This window comes from Macrobrachium rosenbergii, chromosome 39 (genome assembly GCF_040412425.1).
Source record: "Macrobrachium rosenbergii isolate ZJJX-2024 chromosome 39, ASM4041242v1, whole genome shotgun sequence".
In the NCBI taxonomy this organism is placed as follows: Eukaryota; Metazoa; Arthropoda; class Malacostraca; order Decapoda; family Palaemonidae; genus Macrobrachium; species Macrobrachium rosenbergii.
In genome coordinates, this window is record NC_089779.1 from 5,293,035 (window position 1) to 5,317,479 (window position 24,445).

Sequence of the window (24,445 nt, forward strand, 5' to 3'; positions counted from 1 at the left end):
CAGCCATTTATTGTTTATCCAGGCAGTAAATAAATGTGCTTAACCATGTAAATTCACCCAGAAATCCCTTGTTAACATAGTGGAGAGAGACGGACAGACAGCACATTTTCCTACAAATTTCCATGGTGAAATATTTGGGATATTTGTCTTTACAACCGTTATGCATTAAGGATTACACAACGGTCTATACCAGAAAATGACATTTTATGGTTCCTATAACTGACAACGATAAAAAAAAGAGCCATTTTCAGTTAACTTCTTTTTCTGTAATATTGATTTATGCATTTATTGCAACTGTATTCGTTACGACAGTGTTCAATAGAAACCTTGCCAGAAAGTGGCCAGTTGGCATGAAAAGTCGAATTCGTCGATTTGTATGTATGAGAGGCTGACAGGCAAATAAGGGCTATGCCAAAGTAACAAGAGATTTTTGGGTGATTTACATGGTTAAGCACATTCATTTACTGCCTGAATAAACACCAAATGGCTGAAACAACTCTGCTTTTGTTGCGGATGAGTTGACATTTGTAAGCTCTCAAAGAATGGATCAAAGTGGAAAAAACTTCCTAAATCTTTTCGCTCACTTTTGGAAGTGGCTGCACCACTCTCATTCTCTCTGCTGCCGGAGGAAGAAAAATCTAGGAGTTCTATATTTCAGCAAACTTTGAGAGGGAATCGTTCCAGGACTCTCATCCAGGAAGCATTTCCAGATTGTTTATATTCCGAAGTTTTATTCCTAAATACACGGAATGATTCTTCGTGGATTATGAATGTTAAGAACGGTTGGAATTTTTTCTCAGTATCGTCAGATACATTTTTCTCTGGCCTTCTGGCACAATCCGCCGACAATGTTAGCCATGTATTCTCGGTAAGTGATGTTAAACGAGGTGAATGATGTAAGATTTGGCCGTAAAAAATCGTGGAAATGGAGGAGCATTGAAAGTTTCTTGCGCAAAAGGGTAATGGAAATCATAAAATTAGGAAACTTTCTGGGATGGGGGAAATTGGTAAAAACTGCTGGTAGTGTGCCTTTTGATTTCGGAACATGGCTAAACCCTTCAATCACCAGTCCACTTTACACACACACACACGTATATACTGTGTATACATATATATATATATATATATATATATATATATATATATATATATATATATATATATATATATATATATATATATATATATATATATATATATATATATTTTTTTTTTTTTTTTTTTTCAACAGATAATTCCACGATTACCAAAAATAATGCCCATGTCTCTCCAGATACCTTCGTATGACCTCATGGGCTTCTCCTGGATTTTATTTGTTATTCCCTCTCATAGATTTACCTGTCTTGGGTGCTGATGGCGTCGGGAGATTTAGAGATTCTCGGTATATTGAGAAGACGGATCAGTTTGCATTGCACTCAAAGTCTGAGAGTTGGGAAAATTGAATACCAACATTTTCGTGGAAAATATTGTACATTCTGTTGTTTTATAATTTATTTTCATTGCTTTTCTGTGCATGCTGAAGTTATATTTTTGTTGTTTTTCGAAAAGGTACTGACGTTATTAAGGGGAGAAGAAAATTATATTAAATAAAAAAAACTTAGAACGTGAGGGAAAGAAGATTCAGTAATAGTACTCTGTTAAGAAAAATGTCTACTTTCGTTTTCTTGGTCAATTAATTGCTTTACTGTGGCACTGTCATCCTTACTTGAATTAATAATTCACGACGTATCATAATATAAGTGGCCTTTGAAAGAATTTATAGCCAATGGTAATGATTCCATAGGAATTTAATGGAAGTGAGAGTTTTATTTAAATTAACCCCAATGGAATATTTAAGTTTGTGCTTTCTGAGAACCTACGACTGATTCAGAATGCCTTCGTTCTAAAAACTGGTTCAACTTGCAATCAAGTTAAAATGCAGCGTTTTGTTAATTGTTCTTATCATTGTAAACGGTTGCCTCTTTCCTTCTGCGATGACAACAGAATGATGTGTATGGAGGCTAAATTTTATATCTATTTTGTAATCTGCCCCCCCCCTCCCCCACCATTCTTATAATCTTACGGGTAGATGGCTCTGACACTTAGATTAACCGTAGACAACTCTGTATTGATTGAAGTCCTTTTTTCCATTTGTTTACGTCCTCAAAACCTTCTTTGTTCCTGGGGACAAGTCAACAAGGAAGTAAGCTAAGTCCCACGATTATTAACAACTGAGCTAAATGATTGATGAGAAAACTGGAGAAATTCTAACCTAAATCATCGATAAATCATTTAGTCAATTGCCAATGACTATATGATTTCATATGACACAGTAATGAAAGAAACAAAGGCATTAGGAGAGCGAATCACAACAGAATCTCATTGGAGGCTTCAGTTGCTGCAATCTAATTGCATTCCATCCCTTGAAGATAGAACATAATTAACAAAAATGTCGTATATACGTCTGTGTGGTTTTAAGAGAACTACAAATCATTCCAACCCAGTTCAAGTGATAACATTATCATCAACCTTAAGGGTATCTATTACATCACAGAATCTAACGAGCTATCAGATTAAAATAGTGTTTACTAGGGACCTGGATTAGCCAGAGAATTAAGACCTGCTCATCTCGTGGTTCTAGAACAGACATTTTCCCCACAAAAGCCTCCATTATCGAACAGACATCTACAGATAATGTATATATATACTGTATATATATTGATTTATAATCGTCAGGAAAACATCTAAACCATAGCCATCAAATGCAATGTCAGAGAACTGAAGTTGAAAACTGAGATATGGTAAATGACTGCTGTTAAGAAGCTTTACTGATGACCTCACGAAAAGACACAACTTCCTTTATCTCCTTGCAGTGCGGTTAATTATGTTTCAGTATCGACCGACAGACAGTCAGACAGTCAAACAGCTCAAAAGCTGGTCCGCATAACCAGTCAAAACATTGCTCTCACTTAGTTGCATTTTACATTCCCATGTGCGTGTAGGTTTTACTGCTTACTTCAACGTTCACTGTAGCTGTTCAGCTGAGTAATGTTGGTGAGTTTCTTCCCTTCCATTTTGAATTTACATAATTTCAATCGTTTGTGGCGTTCATATTAACGACATGAAATATCCAAACTCGACCATAACATTACCTAATTAATGACAGAATAGTGCCACTCTTGAATATATATATATATATATATATATATATATATATATATATATATATATATATATAATGCTACAAATATGTATTTATGTATGTGTAGCTTGATTATCTATTGGCGTTTATAAACGTACCGAGGGACGATGCTGCCTCAATTCAGCACAATTGAAAACAAGGAACATATTCGCCAATTCCCAAGTAAGATAGAGGAGAAACTGACTCGTTCTGATGGACATATATAGCCTGAGATGGGTGATAATATATCACATGGAACGAGTCTAAATGGCTACGTCATTATAGCTGAAGGCTGGTGTGACAGTTATGCGTTGAGTAACTAACGAATGCGGTACCCATGCATGGAAACAATTGGCATTTCAAAGTGTTGTGCATGCAGAATGTTTTCTCAACGCTTTTGTTTATATTTGTATACCGCGATGCAGTCCCCAGGCTCACTGAATGAAGACAAATACAGTAAGTCGCTTCCGTTTAAAAAAAAAAAAAAGTGTTCTGGGAAAAAGACTTGTCACTGATGCATTTATACTTTAACGGCTGAATCAGGGATGAACCCCCGAGCACAAAACTTCCAGTCACTTTTGTACAGGCTCTTTATTGATGTATTCTATAGATAATGATTTCATGAGACCATTATTCGTGAATACGCTTTCAAAAGATCAGGTTGCCAAAAAAAAAAAGGCGCTGTTAAACCCTAACCCTCAATAAGTAGAAATCGAGAACGGGCGTGAAAGTGGAATTTTCTTCAATATTCTTATTGGGATCGGAAATTCTTATTAGAGACTTTTTGAAAATATGAAAAGGGTAAGAATCCATGCATCTTCATGCTGCTGATTCAACTTCAACCTCACGCATCCTCTTTATAAAGCTTTATAATCAACTTTCATATTTTTTGGTAACATGAAAATTTTTAAGTTAATTTTTGTCGCCTTGTCCTAGTAAATTATTCCAGATTTAAACTGGCAATTCTGAAATATATATATATATATATATATATATATATATATATATATATATATATATATATATATATATATATATATATATATATATATATGGGATGTATTAAGAGGAGCTGGAGATTCCCACTGTCTTCAGTGTTACATTAACCGATGATCAGCCTTGATTCAAACTTTTCTAGGCTTAGTGATAAGGTTTAAGTGAGAAAGTATGAGATCGAGGCGAACAATTCTTTATCTATATATATAAAAATTATGTATGTGTTTGTGAGTCTGTGTGTTCCACATACACTCTGAAACGCATTGAGGTATTTCAGCCAAACTTAGTATACATTATGATTTACCTTTGGGAAAGAACACTGTTGGTGGCGTAAGGCATTACTGGCACCAAAGTGGGGTGTGGGAAGGGGGTGAAATGTAAAAATTACAGAAAACGACAGATTAGTGTCTAATCCATAGTTTTCGAGGTCCCTGAGAAAAATAGTGACACTCCTGGTGCCCTTCAAGTCCAAGTTCAGTCCCGATATGAAGGGGGGTGGGAAGGTGGTGACATGTAAAAATAACCGAAAACTACAGATATTAGTGTCTAATCCATAGTTTTTAAGGCCACTAAAACTCCCGTGCCCTTTAAGTCCAAGTTCAGCCCCGATAGGAAGGTGGGGGGTGAGAAGGAGTGAAAAATAAAATGTCAAAAATTACAGATATTAGTCTAATCCATAGTTTTCGAGATCGCTGGGATGAATAGAGACACTTTCGATGCGCTTTAAGTCCAACTTCAGCCCTGATACAGTAGGTAGGGGGTGTGAGAAGTGCTGAACTATAAAATGTCAAAAGTGCTGGGCAATGTAACTGAAGCAACTGTCTTAACAGGAACGAGAGAGAGAGAGAGAGAGAGAGTTTATCAGTTGTCATTCAGAGGTTTCCCAGGCAGCGCCGGGTTGGTCAGCCAGTGGAATTATATAGCATATTTTTCTTTTATTAACGACTTAATAATTTCGGGAGAACATGTATCAAATTTCCATTCCGTCTGAGAAAATTTGCCTTTTTCAACTTATCGATAGAGACCATCCATGACAGTGGTTCCAGCTCATTCGTGTTCCTGGAGCGGAAGCAATTTCATTTAATTCCCATCATCTGTAACTCCATATTGGCCATCAGTCACTGCGCACAGAAATCCAGCGGTTCTGGAAATTGAGCCGTCCGGGTTATTTGAGGCCTTTTTTTTTTTAGCTAGTAGTCAGTCTTTCGTACTTGCCTGAAGTCATCGTTTTATTGTTATAAATTCATAAAGAATAGTCGGATCAGTATGAGAATTTGGCAGAGCCTTATTCACAAAGTGCCGTGATTTTTGTTAGCATAGTGCAGTACCAAAAGTAAACAGTTAAGTCAGTTTATTCTTGAAAATAAGGAGAAATTCTCAACATTTGTCATTTATGCTTCTCTCTTCTCTCTCTCTCTCTCTCTCTCTCTCTCTCTCTCTCTCTCTCTCTCTCTCTCTCTCTCTGAAAATACGGCCACTTGAGTCTTGATTTATACTACAATAATTGATCTGTATGTTGTATTGTATATTTTCTTTGAGAGCAACAGATAGATATCCAGAAAGTATAGTAAAGCAATTGGTAATATGAACAGGAATTTTTTTCAGCATATTAGTTTGGTGGTTTTTCGGAGTTTTCCGTTTTCTTCGTTTGGCAACATGGGACGGTGGCGGCAAGAGAAAGACAAGGTCTGCTCACTTCGCCCCAAATCCCCCATGTAGGCGGAGCTTTGTCATCTACCTCCTTATTGCGTCAGCAGGAGAATTGCCGTAATGAGCAGGTACCTCTAAGATACGTCATCGCCTACTTAGTTACCCCAGGTGGGAGGTGACTCTACCCATTTGGATAGACCTTGTCTCTCCGCGTGGGGCCACGAAGTTGTCCGTCTGCTACCCGCACATCCAGAGCTGAACGCATTCGAGCAGGTATGGGGGGGGGTCATGAAACACCATGCGCGCTCCTCCTTACACCGATTCACCAAGACTGACCTGCCGGAGAGACTGGAGGAAGCTAGGCTTTGCGTCACTGAAGAGGTTTGGGCGGGTGCGGTTCGACGATCACCAACCCTTTGAGAATAAGTACTGCAACATGGGCTATATCCTCGAGAAAGTGGATCCCGTCATCATTGACCTCCACAGCGATGATGAGAGTGACTTGTTTTTGGATAGTGATGTAGACTGAAATAATTAAATCGTGTACTGTGTATTTTGTTTGAATTAATGATCAAAAAATCATGTCTCCACCTCTTTTCATAGTCTACAAAGAAGTATATATAAAACAAATACACAATCCTCTTTCCTCCACGTTGTTTTTTTCCAGTATGTTTTGTTTTCGGTAGCACCATGATTAACCTTTACTTACAAGTTCCCTATTACTCTCAAATAAAAAGAAAATAGCGTATGCATGCCTCAATTTTAAATGCGTTAAGACTCGACCACTGACCGTATATTCAATGTTATTATTATTATTATTATTATTATTATTATTATTATTGTAACCATGTAGAGAGCCAGACCGGAATTGAAAATTATACCACCGAGAGGTGTCAGTGTGGGTTAAAACACAACAGGAAAAGAGAAAAATTTGTTTTAAATGAATCAAAACTTCTGCAACAAAATGGAGAGTAAAAAACGAAAAAACTCAATGACTGAATTTACGAAATTTACGGATTAAACCGTGTTAAAAAAATGAATGAATGATTCAATCAATCAATCAGTGACAAAGTTACAGTGGCGCAGCAACCACTTCAGTCACTGACATCAAATAAACAGAGGAAAGTTGCCGATAAAAGAAGAATGGCCAGATTAAAATTAGCTTTGACAGCACCTGAAGGGTGAGGTCCCCAAGGGTATCACTGTCCCCCCCCCCAAACCTTTCAATCTACGTTCAGGTGTATGGAAACTGGGTGGAAATTCAAGAAGAGAGAAAAAAAAAAACAAAAGAGAATTGAGACGGGTGGGTGGGGCTTAGTAGTGACGTTTTCGTGACGTCAAAGTCACTCGTTCGGGTTGGTATCATCGTTGTTGGAATTTCTCTTCATTTTCAAGAGCAAACTGACTTAATGATTACTTTTGGTACTGCACTATGCTAACAAAAATTACGGCAGGTTGTGAATAAGGCTCTGCCAAAATCTCATACTGATTCGACTATTCTGTAAGAAGTTATTCCCAAAAAACCGTGATTTAAGGCGCGTGAAAGGCATAGTAGGTGGCATCCATTCGGTCAGGCAGCAAATAAAATCTCTCATAGGGGAGGTTTTGTGGAATTCTTTGTTAAATAAATATACCAAATATATAAATGTACCAAACTTCTGAAGTAACCTTTTAAAAAACAACAATTTTCAAAAAATACAATTTATTTCTTCTCGGTTGTGTTATGACACCAGATAGTTTATTTCAAAGTCAGTATGTGATTAATGTTATGAAAGGATTCTGTGATCCTTGAGTCTACAATAAATATTACAGGGAGGTAAGGAAACTACCCTGTGTCGTGTGAGAATTTCACACACTCCTTTAACCCATGGATGTCTGATGGTTACGAAATCATATTCATCTTGTGGTGGATGTTTGGTCCCGCTGACGGGACGTCCCTTCTTAAATAGTGTAAATGCCTCTTCTCGGTGTTAATTAGAGAGAGAGTAAATTTCACCTTGCCTTTCACAGACAGACTAAGAATGGTAATAAAAATGTCGATGCCACTGACCCCCTTTCCAGTATGCGCGGATTCCTTAATGAAAACCATCTGAAGCGCAAGATTTGGTTTATAACATGCATTTTTTATTTGATTCCATGTTATAGCTATAGCTTTTTTGAAGGACTATTTTATGATGTATATTTATATGGGGAGAGTTTCAAAAAATAAAAATTATTTTTTTCGGTTGTTATGACACCAGATATTTTATTTCAAAGTCAGTAATGTGATTAATGTTCAGGAAAATTGAAAAGAAATTCTGTGTCTGGCGTTAGTTAAGAATAAACCCTGATTTCAGATAATTTATTTTGGCTTTAACAAAAACTAATCCATTTGTATCTCGCTTGGAGGGAAGACCACTTATCACTTCAGTGATGAAATGTACCAAACTTCTGAAGTAACCTTTTAAATTGTCTCGCTTTGCTGTGGAATATTTCTCACTATTTTGTATCTCTTTATTATTATAATTTTCTGCCTTTCTAGAGTCCTGTAGACTCCAATTAGATGAAATTATGTGGCGTGTTAACTCTCAAATACTTCAGTGTTAGTCACTCACATGAATTAATTTCCTCTCCATTGAACACTCCCCAGCGCAATGAAATCATCACGTCCCGTTTTTTCTCTTTCATAAACTGGAATTATAACAACAGTAAACGAATTAGATTTCCCTTGACATACGTCATTTTGAAATGCAAACATTTTCATTGCGACCAATAGACTTTGGGCAGAGTAGATTAAACAGTGTTAAAGAAATATTTTCCATTTGGATCTATAACGAATGGAAATTGATCCGAAAAACCGGGCTTCCTGACCGGGAAAATAAAGGCTTTAACGGAGTGGAAAGATTAATTCTGTTTATTTCCCTTACATTGCCTCATAAGCCCTACTGTAGATATACTCACCTCCCATAATTTGGCAGACACCTTCCAGAACAGTTCCATTCGAAGTTTTGGCGGGCACCTTAGACATGAAAAAATTACTACACCAAAATATTTTGACTGGTTATTGGGTAAAAAAATATTCTTCACAAATATCGACCCCATTTAAGTTATCCAAATCCGTGCCTTTATTCTTGCTGTAATGAACATATAGTATTTTCGAAAAATTTATTTTTGACTTGAATAGATGACAAGTTGATACTAATCGATGCAAATGTTTAAGATGTATTTATACTTGTTGATAAATTACATTATATTTAAGAGACGAATTCGAAAATAGCAATAACCAACGGAAAATTTTACGTTGTGATTGATGGTAATTGTGATGGTATTCCATCAATGTGTGTTTGCATTGCCAATTGTGTTCCCTAAAACCTCTGGGTTCGTTGAACACATCATTCTGAATTCCTGAATGTCCCTCTATACTGAAGCTACACACTGAAAAGAGTAATTGAAACGCCAACCGCATTTGAAACTCGCCTGGTCACGAGTTTTTCATGATGTGAAATCAGGCAGATTTCCTGGGCGTAATGAGAGGCGAATTGGGTATTCATTCCTAATTCATAAAATCAACTTTAGTGAAGAACACTTTTTGCAACTTTGGAAAACAGTATTCCGTCTATCCGTCGGTTTGTTTGTCTTTTTTAAATCACAAGTTTTATCTTGTTTTGGTTTAATGTTTTCCAAAAAAAAATTTTTTCAGCAAGAGAGAGAGCCAATGAATCCTCACAACATATAGATTTTATTTTTGGTTATTTTCTTTCCATTCAAAAATAACTGGTCTGCTTCGGATACGGAAATGCTCTTGTAACGTACAACTGGAAAAATGTATTTACTGTACAACTAAATACAAAACACCCTCATTTCACTGTTCTTTTTCTTCAAAAGAAGGTAATCACCAAAACATTTAGTTTTATTTATTATACAGTGCCCGGGTTCGGACGTTTCCCTGAATATCTCATAGTAAACAGAGCCACGTTCAGACAATTTGCTTATTAGATTATCGACTAAAAGAAAAGAAGAAATTTCAGATAGGTTTTTTTGTCACTGTGGTTGGTATTCCATAAGAGCAGTGAAGATTACAGTGATATAATGGAATGGTGTCAGTGTTTGGCACCATTCCATTAGACATTCCTGCATAGTCACGAAGGAAAACAAGTGAAGTTCAGCAATTAACAAAAATAATAAACAATAATTATGAAATAACAAAGTCAGTTATGCTGTGTATGAAGACTTCTTTTTTTGTTTATGGTATTATTGCTGGCTTATTATTAGTTTTTATCCAGGAAAGAATTCTCGGCAATACTCAACCATACGTTAAATTGTAAACACAACATTCCGTACAGTGATTTCAAATTCCTGTTTCAAGCAACAGATAACGGGTCATTATCAGTTCTCGAGTTCATCTTCATTACAGTTATCAACAACCCTCAACAACAATTAAACTGCAGTGCCTTTAAACATTCCCTAATAGACTGTGCTCCCTCTCAGTGTTTGCCTTTCCTGAGATAAAAAGAAAATATTTGATTCAGTCTTTTACATAAAAACGCTGTGCCAGTGAGTTCTTGACTCGATGTTTTCGCATTTACTGCCAGTGAGTTCTTGACTCGATATTCTAGCATTTTACCTTTTGTAGATATATACAGAAATTTTTTACATGTTAGGATTAATGTTAAATACTTTTGTTTAATTTGTGAATAGTATAATTTTCTCAGAGGTTTTTTCTTGTTAATATTTACTTTCTTTTTTTACCCTAAAAGTTAGTGTAAATATGCTTGATAGTTTTTTCTTTAATGTTAATGCCCTATTTCATTGTTTGCAGTAATACCTGGTGACTGTCCCTTTTATCCAGGGATTACCCTGCTGACTGTCCCATTTATCCAAGTATTACTGTGCTGACTGTCCCTTTTATCCAGGTATTACTGTGGCGACTGTCCCATTTATCCAGGTATTACTGTGGTGACCGTCCCTTTTATTCAGGTATTACTGTGCTGACTGTCCCTTTTATCCAGGTGTTACTATGCTGACTGTCCCATTTATCCATGTATTATTGTACTAACTGTCCCATTCATCCAGATATTACTGTGCTGACTGTCCTTTTTATCCAGGCATTGCTGTGGTGACTGTCCCTTTTATCCAAGTATTACTGTGGTGACTGTCCCTTTTATCCAGTTATTACTGTGGTGACTGTCCCTTTTATCCAGGTATTACTGTGCTGGGTGTCCCTTTTATCCATATCAATTTTAGTTTATGCTGTAGAGGGGGCTCTAATTTCGAAACACCCTGTATGTATATATATGTATATATATATATATATATATATATATATATATATATATATATATATATATATATATATATATATATATATATTGTCACAAAGTGTTCCAAGTACCTGGTTATTATGCTAATCAACCATGGAATTCAAAACTTACCTCTCTACAACCAGATACTTGATATCTCATAACGAAAAAAATATGACCGAGTACTGTACTCTAAAGGCAACAGTGATCCCTTAAAAGAATTATCAGCAATGTGAGGTATCAATATTTAAACAAGAAATAAACTAAAGTAAAAGGGCATCACTCCAACACTGAACAACTGTTACTGTCTCCTCAATTGAAGTCACTTTAGCGAAATTGAAGGAAGAAAATATGTCACTGTAGTTTATTTACAATGTTATTCCTACCACTGGTGGTCAGTAAATGATACACTATTGTAAAACATTTAAGTACCAAAAATTTATTTTGAATTCAAAATTAATAAATCAAAATTCACAATTTTACTTTGAAGAGAAATTACTATTACTTGAAAACACAAGCTTAATTAATTCTTAAATCAAATTATGAAACGAACTTAAATCACCAAAATGTTAATATATGAAACAAAATTAAGTAAGCATGTTGAAAAAACTAAGATATTGTGAACACACAAAATATGTAAGAGTATTAAATTCAAAAAGAACTAAACAAATAATTCAAATGACACTAAGAACACACAATTATACAAAACATGAAAATGAAATGTAAATGTAAATTCACTAAAGTGCAAATCTCTTATTATACTGACCGGTCTATGAATCACTTATTTAAACACTTCAAAATATATGCTTCAAGTTTTTACATGATATAAATTTTAAGTACAATACCTGTTAACTGCAGTTCTGGCCATTACCAGAAAATACCTTATTCTTGAAAAGATGGTGATTTCACACATAACACACACTGCTACAACTCTAAATATCAGATCTCACAAGTTACTAAAATGGAGTGTCCAACAGTTAATCACTTTACATTAAGAATTTCACTTTTCTAATGAGAGAGACAGAGACAAAGAGGGAACCAGCGCAAACAGTCTCTAGAATCAGAATGACAAAATTTTTGGTCTCCAGCCATGAGCAAGACCCCATAGAATATTCTAGCAAAGCAGGATGACGTCATTTTAAACGCAAAATGTTTTGGGCCAAAGCTGACGTGATTGAACAAAACCTATATGACAAAACTGCCACGCGGTTTTGCGCAATGGTTCCCCCCAACCCCTTGGTCTTCAGGCAGAATAGTACATGTTCAAAAACCCACGTGGTCTTTTCTCTGTCTCTCTGAGACAGAAGGATGATGTAATAGTCACATGGCTCGAAGCAATCGTTCGTCTTAACATGAATTTTGACTACATGACTCTAACAGGAAATTGCTTGCTGGAACAAGCATCCTTATCTCGACTGCTGACGTGGCTTGTCGCTCAAATCACAACAAAAGCGATCCCATGGCCAAACAGCCACATGGTAACAAAGTCATACGATTGCTTGAATCAAAACAAAAGACCCCATCACTTGATACAGTCGTAAAAGAAAATACATGACGTAATCTCTCTCCTGCTATTACGATATCTAAATTATTAATTTAGATGAGATCTGACATTACAAAGATATTTCAATAATTATTACTAATATATATATATATATATATATATATATATATATATATATATATATATATATATATATATATATATATATATATATATATAGAATACATGATTATTAGAACAGTAAATATAACACCCTTCTCTGAAAGCTATAATTTTTCAAGACAATATATATATATATATACATATATACATACATATATATATATATATATATATATATATATATATATATATATATATATATATATATATATTGCTCTCTGGTTGGAAATCTATGAAAACTCTTATTTCTTTCTTTCACTGAGCGTAATTTTGGCATCCAGGCTGAAATGATAGCAGGGTACTGTATTTCAGACTTTAATTTATTGAAGTCTAACTTTATTCAAGTCCGAACTCGTAGAAAATAACCTAAATGGAAAGGTTCGTAAGTACACGTGAATCAGGAATTAGTTTGAGGAGTTTCTGGCCATTTTACTTCTAAAGCCCTCATCAGGTCCTTTTTCTTGAAAAGTGAAATAGAAGGTAATTGCAAAATACTACTATTAATAATTTCAAAGCGGCAAAAAAGCACGTCAAAAGTTAAAAATAGAAAATCTAGAACTTCAGCCGTAGTAAAAGAAAATTGTTGGAGCTTCTCCGTTACCTTTGAAGTCTCCTTTGTGTCCAAGAGGGATAAGGCTTTTAATCATTTACTCTTCAATTAGACGCGGGCTTCCATCCCCTTAAAGTGAGACGTTTTCTGGAACCAGCATAGAGAGAGAGAGAGAGAGAATATATATATATATATATATATATATATATATATATATATATATATATATATATATATATATATATATGCATTTCTATTGGTTGTGTGATATTTCGTCTTGGGAAAATGTTTCTTTGATTAAGTATATAATTCTGTTTGGGACGCAAACTATATTTCACACAATTTTGGGGGTTATTTTCTCCGTGAGGTCGCTTCGCTGTCATAACCCCCGATGGCATTTCCATCAGTCAGTGACAAGTAATCAAATCTAACAAAAACGTCGAGTCAATTAGTCACAGTCAAGGCCTCGGGAGAGTAAGGCCATTCATAACTCTAGAGACAGGTGCAATAATTGACCTGTCCTTCCGGAAAATGACGCAATATAAAGATATGGAAATGATTCCTGTCACTGAATTTACTTTTGGATTTTTATTCTGTAGACCATTTCTTAGGAAGGAGAGTCGAAATGAAGAATAGTGTATGATTATAATGTACAAATTTTACTCAAAACATTTCAAGTGTGAACATTTTCTCTGGCTTGGAATGAATGATTTCACCTGGCTCTGACCCTACAAAATGTTTACATTTTTATTTAGAGCACCCTAAAATTCAACAGAACAGGCACAGAGGTAAATTCATTCCTTTCTGAAAAGAAGCCAAAAATGCTCCACTAGGAAACTTATATGCGTCCGTCGCATATATTACGAATTTTGTAAGGAAAGAGCACGCATACTGTCCGAGTAGCTAAATATATTAATCCAACGAAGGCTGTGAGAATATTACCTGATTTGCTAGACTTTTTCCTATGAATCTATAAAGAGTTTAGATGGCGTTCTTGTAGAGCAGGACCTCTTGTCTTATCTTGCTGCCATTTACATCTGTTCCATTTATCGTTTTTTCTGAAAAAGCTAAAAGTCTAAAATCAACGTGAAACAACATTAATGATGCACTGGAGAACGGAGAAATACTATCTAAATAGAAAAATACCGCATGGTTTTATTTTAGATGTTTGCGTCTCATCCTTGCATCATTGTCTGTAGTGTGTAGCATCGATACTTTATTTTGAGGATGAATTCTGAGTTTTCCCCGTGAATTTGTTCAATGCACCTAATTACTTATCTAGGCATGTATTTTTTTTTTTTTTTTTGCATCGCTTTTTGTGGCCTATCATTGTTTGAGTAGGTGCTATCAGTTTTATTCCCCCTCTTCCTCTTTCTGTGCGGTTTCATCATACTTGGAACCTTAAAATTATTTCCCAATATTATTGGTATTCATATAGTGATTTCCTAACTGATTTAAGTCGATGATTTTTCGTGTATGGTGTTTACGTTAAATTTGAATTTTTTATTTTCTAATTGAACCGTTTTCTATTATCTTTTTTCTTCATTGTTTATTCACTCATCACATTGCCCATTCTATCTAATCTACCCGTATATTTAATAGCAGCAGTATTTTTAGTGAGTGAATGTAAGGCACTATTTTTGTTAATATTATTAAAGCAATGGTACTAGTTATGCGGCTTTTGATAGATAAGTACATACAGTATTTGCAAACCTTATTAATACAAGATTAAGTGCTCAATTTATACAGTACATTTGCCGTTTTATCACTTCGCGATAATTCTTTCATCTCGTCCTTCCCTATGCGTGGATGATGCTGTGTTGTTCCATTTAGGCTTAGTAGTCTGATAAGGGTCATTTGTTAAAATGATTTGAAGAAGTAATTGTATTTATGGTCAAAACAAGAGTGAGCGTTCACAACAAGACCCCATAAAACCTAGGATTTCTCTCTGGAGGTCAACCATAAATTCCATAAATTTTTAATTTAATTCAATCTCCTTGAAATTTAGTTACATTATCTCTCTGAGCTTCGTTATATCTACTGCATGAACCATAGAGTAAACTCCTCTGTGGCCAATCCTAGAGCTTTATGGCAGTTTCTGATACATTCAATTATTATCCGTTTAATTAGCATGTAAGGAAGACCCGTTTAGTTCGTCACTGTCTCTTATCTGCTTTGTGTCTCTGTACTGATGGAACAGAGTTTTTTGCTCCTTTAATCTAGCCGGGCTTTTTTCAGAATCTTACAAGACAAAAATTATGTAATTCCATCTGAATGAATACTATTTAAGGATGGAGTTGGACTTAATTTTTTTTAATCTCAAGAGGTTCGGTAGCTCAAGAAGGTCAGTATTCTATCCTTTCGTTTTCTCCCAACGCAATCCTAATTGCAGTGTTATAGTTGACGGTTTCACTAAAAATAACGGTTTCATTCTCCCTTGAACTCATTACGAAAGTTACTCATATTTTTCTCGTTTTTGAGGTAAGATGAAGTTTTGCCAGACTTTCTTTGATGACATTAACGCAGGGTTTGGATTGCTTGTAAATAAAAGCATGAGAAGTCTAATCTTGTTAACTTATCTTTTGAAAACTCTTTCCAACTAGCGTCACACCATAATGGGTCATAGATGAAACTTCCAAGTAAAATGCCTGTTATTTTTTAAGAGAAATTATCAGTGTGGCTGAAGTAATCTCTTTAAATAGAAAATTTAACAATTACTTTTGGGAGAGAGAGAGAGAGAGAGAGAGAGAGAGAGAGAGACTGGATGGCATTTTCTTCAAAGCTGTGAACCTGAGTACGTTACGTGCCCAGCATCCAGAGATACCCTCTCAAGGTCAAGGTTAATGAAGATTGAAGAGCGATTGGAGATGGAATGGGAGTGATAGTATGAGAAGTGAAGAAGCGACAGTGAGGGATGAGCTTACATAGTGACAATTTATTTTTCACCCTTTCTCACCCCCATTCCTATCAGGGTTGAACTTGGACTTAAAGGGCATCGGGAGTGTCATTATTCATCTCAGCAACCTCGAAAACTATGGATTAGAGTGGGAGTGATAGTATGAGAAGTGAAGAAGCGACAGTGAGGATGAGCTTACATAGTGACAATTTATTTTTCACCCTTCTCACCCCCATTCATATCAGGGTTGAACTTGGACTTAAAGGGCATCGGGAGTGTCATTATTCATCTTAGCAACCTCGAAAACTACGGATTAGAGTGGGAGCGATAGTATGAGAAGTGAAGAAGCGACAGTGAGGGATGAGCTTACATAGTGACAATTTATTTTTCACCCCTTCTCACCCCCATTCATATCAGGGTTGAACTTGGACTTAAAGGGCATCGGGAGTGTCATTATTCATCTCAGCAACCTCGAAAACTATGGATTAGAGTGGGAGTGATAGTATGAGAAGTGAAGAAGCGACAGTGAGGGATGAGCTTACATAGTGACAATTTATTTTTCACCCCTTCTCACCCCCATTCATATCAGGGTTGAACTTGGACTTAAAGGGCATCGGGAGTGTCATTATTCATCTTAGCAACCTCGAAAACTACGGATTAGAGTGGGAGCGATAGTATGAGAAGTGAAGAAGCGACAGTGAGGGATGAGCCTACATAATGCAATGTTCTTCCTTTGGAAAATAGACTGTTTATATTTCCTCTGTAAGCTCGCCTTCTAAGATATGAAGATTGCCAGCTCAGTACCAAGCCAGAAGACAGTTTAGGAATTTACAATAACTCAGTGACATATGGCTTGCTTAAGCATTTACATGCAGTCTTCATGCATCGATTGCTTGCTTATCATCCAGCATTCGCGAACCCATTTCATCTTCTAAGAAAGACGAACATACAAAATGGCAGAAACACCGACTATATAAAAAGATACGAACAAGTCGCCACGATTTTCTGAGTGAGGGATCATCAAATTACTCATCAGGTCTCTCATCTTGGCAAAATTTATCGTGGCTGGTTTAGAAGAATATTATGTCTTTGGAAATGAAAGCTACTTTTTACCTGAGTGGTCTCGAGAGTCATTTATTTATTTTTAAAGAGCGGGAAAAAATCCCCGATGTACAAGATTGATGATGATTAGGTGAAGCCATGAAAAATGATAATGAATTCCTGATGTTTTACAAACTCCCCTCTCACTTAATGAGGGAGTTCATGAACACGAGATTTCATATTAATTCGCAGATGATCCTCAGGTCAGGCCGAAAGTCTTGTAGGAGAAAGGAAGAAAGAAATAGGGAACTGAAGATGTAAATAGAGAAGGCTTGGTGAAAAAGATGGCTAAGTGGAAGACTGAATAGGTAACATCTTACGACTGAGTACATGCTAGGACCCACTACTTAATTCACTGCTAGTATTTTTTGCCGAACTCTGTACAAAAGTATTAATTGCTGAGAAGTAAATTGCCAATATAATGACTTATTCAAAATTTATAATGTTAGAATGACGCAGGAAGAGCTAATTTATCGGCATCCTTTGAGGACGGTTGACGAAGGAGTCTTTATCTTTGTTTTCGGGGCATAATTTTTAATTAGATGAGTACGACCGCGACATGAATCTCCTTTTTCCTCTTATTTGATTAATTCCCATTCATCTCATCTCAACGTCATGACGGAGGAGGGACTTTTTTTTTACATACAAACAGAAAATGAGAATGTTAAAATTTTAAGGATTAATAGCTAAGGCTATTAATGAATTTAAAACGGTATGCTGAAGAGTTATGATATATATATATATATATATATATATATATATATATATATATATATATATATATATATATATATATATATATATATATATATATATATATATAATTTATATATACATAATATATATTAATTGGAAGCCTAGTGTGTGTATATATATATATATATATATATATATATATATATATATATATATATATATATGTTAATATAAATATGGGGTTTGTTCTTATTAAAAATGGAATGTTCTTGTAGATTGCCTGACCACAAGTTGGGACCGTGTAACCCATCATCTCGAAAATTGGTCTGTGCCACAGTCTGTATAACGACCTACCCAAATTCTGAGTTACAATCCTCTGTTTGTTCGGTAAACTCGAAAAATTTATATTCTTGCTATTAATTATGTACACTGGAAATATTAAATTATATCCATTGGTGATTTATAAGTATGTATATATATATATATATATATATATATATATATATATATATATATATATATATATATATACATACAAATTCTGACTCACTTGGGACTGAACCCCGGCCTTTCAGGTGTGAGGCCAGGCATGTAGCAATCCCTTTATTTCGGTTTTGATGTGAGCCAGATATTTGTCTCAGCGAAACACTTTCCCATGTGCTCATTTCTATATATATATATTATACCCTACTATACAAGGTCAGATGGGGTCAGAACCTCCTTCCACATCTGTTATAAGGCCAATATCATAATCAATCTATATCTCTAAGAAGCCATGGTGGCGATGGCAGACCTGTTCACTGGGTAAGCACATTATCTCTCTCTCTCTCTCTCTCTCTCTCTCTCTCTCTCTCTCTCTCTCTCTCTCTCTCTAGTTATTCATGTCACTAACTGAACTAAGGAAGAACAGGAAAATCATGTGTACAAAAATATAATTTATTCAGTAGTCTAACACGGCAAGTAGATTGGAATCAAAATAGGAATGAAATGTGAATATCTGCGTCCCAGAATTGTTAACCCAATTAACCAAGTAAAAATTATAACATAGTGCTATTAATGTCCGCCAGTTGAGTCTACAACAAAAGAGTCAAAATAAGTCAAACATGACGTAATCATGATACGTCGCATTCCCCTCCATTTATATTGGCCTCTATTCACACTTTCTGTGACACGCCCATGAAAGCGAACTAACGAATGCTCTACCAGTACTTAATGACTTCTGGTGGCATAGCCAGCGCATCATCACCCAGGGCACAATGCCCCTTGTCTCCATGAGAAGCCAGACTGATGCCAGGCCTTCATAAGCAGTGACGCACTGAATACGTAGGCACTGTTTCCATTTACCTTTGCCCAGAAAATCTCAAGAAAAATGCTTAGCTAAAAAAAAACAAAATACATAACAATCAATCTAAATGTTTTTTCATATATATATATATATATATATATATATATATATATATATATATATATATATATATATATATATGAAAAACATTTAGAATGATTGTTATTTATTTTGTTTTTTAGCTAACATTTATATATATATATATATATATATATATATATATATATATATATATATATATATATATATGTATGTATATATGTATATATATACATATAAATAACACGAAACTGTCACCACTTACAACACTGATTTAATTTTATGGAACCTCTCCAGTTAATCCAGACCTCGACTGCGTAGGGGCTGGAAGTAATAACTTTGGGATGAAAGGAAATGGAAGTCTTTCTTGTATAGGTAGGCCTCTGGGGATGCGCACGCGCACTCTCTCCTGGCTAATTTGTGTGAGCTATTTCGAGCATCTATAATTATGGTCCGGAGAGCTGCCGAAGCCGTTGTATAAATTCCTATTACAGCTCATCTTCGATCTTAAAATAGACCGGAAGTCGCCGAGAGGCGTTTATTTTCCCGAAAGGAAAACACAGATTTGTTTTCTTTGGCGATGGTAAATAGGGCTTGATCGGAGGGCTGTTAAATTAAGGAGCCCCTTAAAGAATTATCAATGAGAATTTTTAGTACAAAGTTTGTTGTTCCGTTTATACAATTCGTTAGTGAGTTATATGATGGTTTGAATAAAGAAGAAATAAATTTGATACATATCAGCAGCTCACAAATTCAACGAAAAAAATTAGTTTCGAAAATCGAGAGAGAGAGAGAGAGAGAGAGAGAGAGAGAGAGAGAGAGAGAGAGAGGATATGATACACTCTTGAAAGAATAATTATTACGCGTCGATATTACTCGCGTTATTTCTTTTACATTAGCATACCATACCCTGTTATAAATGTATCACCTGCACAGATGAAATTATAGTATAATACTGGGATGGCGTACAGTATTTCTGTTTTGTTATTCTTTTTTATCTCATCAGTTGTACCAGCTTTTCCTTTTTTGGCGCAATGATCCTAAATACATCATTTTTGTGTTATAATTTGCGATATTTATGCGCACACCTTTGCCTTCGTAGATGTTGTCTTCGTTGGTGACTTCTGTCTGAAACCCAATCTGTACGGGAGGATACTTGTCACCAAACTCAAAAACTATTCACATCTAACAGAAATAATTCGAAAGTGTTTAAACCTCAGGAAGATACACTAAACAAATCTTAATTAGCACAGCACATGCAATTGTCTCTGACAATAATAAATCTTGGGTGATAGCTTGCAGAGTTTCAGTTTTGCAAAGGTTACGTGGAGACTGGGCCAAACTAGACGTTCGCTATCGCAGAAATTATCAGACCGCAAAAGATCTCTTGGGTGTGACCAGGAAATTCCCGGATTTTTGTCCACCTTAGAGAGAGTTTAGTCATTGTGTCAATTGGCGTGAGTCATCTTTACTATTTACTAGTGCTTGTCCATGCAGGAGGAAGATTCTGGGATCAACCATCATTAGCCAAACAGAAAACACGGACTTGTCATAAGAGTACAGGAAAGCACATATCGTGGACAACACCCGCCTAAATCCCCTTACTGAAAAGATGAAACACCTAGACCGGCTGCTAAATAACCATCTCTAAAGAAATACGAGATCAGCCCAAAATCGGAAGCCCAGACATCATAACTTTAATCCGTTGCATATCGAGAACAGCTCTCAAGGAGTCTGGAGGGAAAAAACGTCCGTTCGGAATGCCTTTGACCGGTTCAATCTCAACACCTTTAACCCCGTATAAATATTGCCTCTGTAGCACCTTCTCTCTTTTCCACCGAGACGAGGGCCAGTTTACGTAATACGAAACATATATATATATATATATATATATATATATATATATATATATATATATATATATATATATATATATATATATATATATATATATATATATATATATATATATATATATATATATATATATATATATACAGGTGTGTGTGTGTGTAAGCGTGTGCGTGTGTGTTTTCCGAGTATGCATGTGTGCCTGTGTTTGTTTAAATATGTTTCTTATACTTTTATAACTGACGTATCATATTCATGTCGACTCACTCGAAGCGCATTTTATAGGTTGCGGATGACTCATTACCTTTCTTGGCAGTAAATGAGCATTAAATGCAAAATTATCATCCGTTTTCGTTGATGCCAGCTGAAATCTAGTCTCGTTTTAATATGACTTTGCTTGCAGTAATTAATGAGAATTTCCCCATATGTACAAAATTAATTTGCCGCTCTATTTCATATACAAAATTAATTTGCCAGGACAAGGTCCCACCGTTACAAATTTATTGTCGCATTTCCCCCGAGAGAGAGAGAGAGAGAGAGAGAGAGAGAGAGAGAGAGAGAGAGAGAGAGAGAGAGAGAGAGAGAGAGAGAGAGTGAGGAATATTTATTATTTCGACGGAAAATACTGCCACTGTAAAAGCACAGAAGTTCCATTACCGTCACGGGCTGTAACGACGTCATAAAAATTTTTCTCTTGCGTTGAAATGTTCTTTTTCGATGACAGGAGAGGAATTGGAAATTGTTTTTCATGTTTTTTTTTTACTTGTAAGAGGAGTAACGCCTCAGATTTAATTCTTGAACTAAAATTGAACGAAGATTATGAGCATCACAGTCAGTCACTTATGTACAAACAAATCTCATGGTGATAAAGTAAGGAACACTACTCAACAAATTTAAGTGTTAATTAGTCCCACCAAGAGCGTGAAATTCTTCACGGAAGCAATCAATTTCTGGAGCAGGTAAACATCTCTCTGTACTTTAATGGTCATCGATATGCCTTAATTACGAACTTCCCGGAACACAGATATATCCCTCTTAATGCCCAAACAAATGGCATGCGTGAGGTTTAATCTTCAAAGTATTCAGAGAAAATTATCAAGGAAAGGTATGTCCCAGAGATTGTAAAAGTTCTCGCGTCATAGATTAGGTCCACCAAGCTTGGCGTAATCCTCCCTTTTTCCAGTTTTTAGCTCTTTCCTCCTGAGTGGGTAATTTCAGAGGGTAAACATCCCATTCTGACTGAGTCAGACTTCCCTCACGTTCTCATGAGCTGTCCCACTTTCAAGGTGGCATACACTCCGTATTACTACTACCGCTGCTGCTGCTACTGATGGTAATGCTTATCTGTAAACCAGACTGACACGATTCGTACTTCACAGTGAATGTGGTATTTTCGTTAATTATTTTACATTGCTAATTGTCTTATCGATTTCTGTTGTGGCATTTTTGTTAGTAACTATTCCTCATGCATCGTTTCGTATTGGTCCATTCACATAACCCACCGGCTTCTGGTCTATACGGAATAATAGTCACAAATTTTCTCCCATTATCTACAATAAGCACCTCAGGAACCCCATAACGACAAATATACCCCTTGAAAAATACAATCGCAACCTCCTCTGCCGTCTTATGTTTCAGTGGGAAAATGTCTACAAGCCTATGTAATTCATCTACAGTAACCAACAAATGTCTGTGGCCATAGCTAGACTCACAGAAATTGGACAAAACGTCCATGTGGGCTCATTGGAAAGGCCTGCCGGGGATAGGAAACAAACCCAATTTACACTAAGTAACACTCGCTGGCTTGCATGCATTACAAAATGAACATCCCCTCACAAAATTCCCCACTGATGCGAGCATGTTCTTCCAAAAAAATTTCCCCCGTATGTTTTGATATGTCTTCTCAATACCCAAATGTGGACTACCAAACATACAATGAACAGTATCCAAAACCGTATGTACTAAGCTCTTTGTATCTCCTTTATCCTCACTACTCCTCAGCTCACACTTATTTTTCCTAACTAACAAACTGCCCTCTAACTCTAGACCTGCAAAAGGCAACCTGTAACCCTTTCTAACCAATTTCCCTCTGAGAAACGCCTTTGCATCTGCTAAAACTTCATCCTCATCTTATTTAGCCTCCAGTAAACTAATGTCCCCGTCTGTGCAATCGCTAACATGTAGGCACTGATTCGCATTTTCATTGCCCAAAATATCTCGGGCTAACCAGAAATGCTTAAAAAAAAAAAAAAAAAAAATATATATATATATATATATATATATATATATATATATATATATATATATATATATATCATTATTCTTAATGCTTTTCATATGTATTTTATACGTCAAGAAATCTACTGTATTTTACTAAGAAATCTGACTAATAAGACTGGTTAAGGCAACTCTGTAGATGAATAAATCAAGGGAAACAATGCTGGCTGGAGCCTTCTTCATGTAAGGGAAGATTGCGTAAACTCAAGGGTTCTCTTAATTAATTATATTTTACATAATAAACACAGATCAGAAGAATGACGAATTACTGAGCAGGTAATGATAAGGGCCAGCTAAATGAATGAATCCTACACAGGACAAATACTCTACTTCGATGATGTCTTCATAACAGGAACATCGCAGAGGGGTAGATTAAGGGGTGGCATAAGGCCACTGCGCCTGGGATAGAGGTGAGAGTGGTTCCACAGCCAGACCGATCTGCAAGATAGGCAAGACGGTTACTTGCAAGAATAATAAGACGCTCAAAGGGAACAGAGGGAATGCACAAATGGTGCCAAATAACTCAGCTGAACCCTAAATGCATAATTACTTCAACACTTGATGCTTCAATACGAATTATTGGAGGTGATTGCACAGTGGAAATAGAAAATAAATCAGACAGAGAAATAACAGGATCGTGACTGACTAAGAAACCTTATTCTGGCACATTACCTTCGTCAGGATGATGATGTCCTCGCCCAACAGGCGCACCGATGCTGGAGGGAGGAAAATGAAGGGATGCCACTACAAAGAGTGCTCGTCCGAACCTCGAGGTCGAACACGTGGGGAGTGCAAGGGACAGGTAGAAATAAGGACATCTGTCCTTGGTGGGGCTCTGAGCGCTTCTCTCTCTGACTGCTATTTCACGGTTCGTTTATAACCTTGGGGAATTATGCCTGGTCATCATCATAGATGGCGTAGAAGGCAATTTCCGCCTCG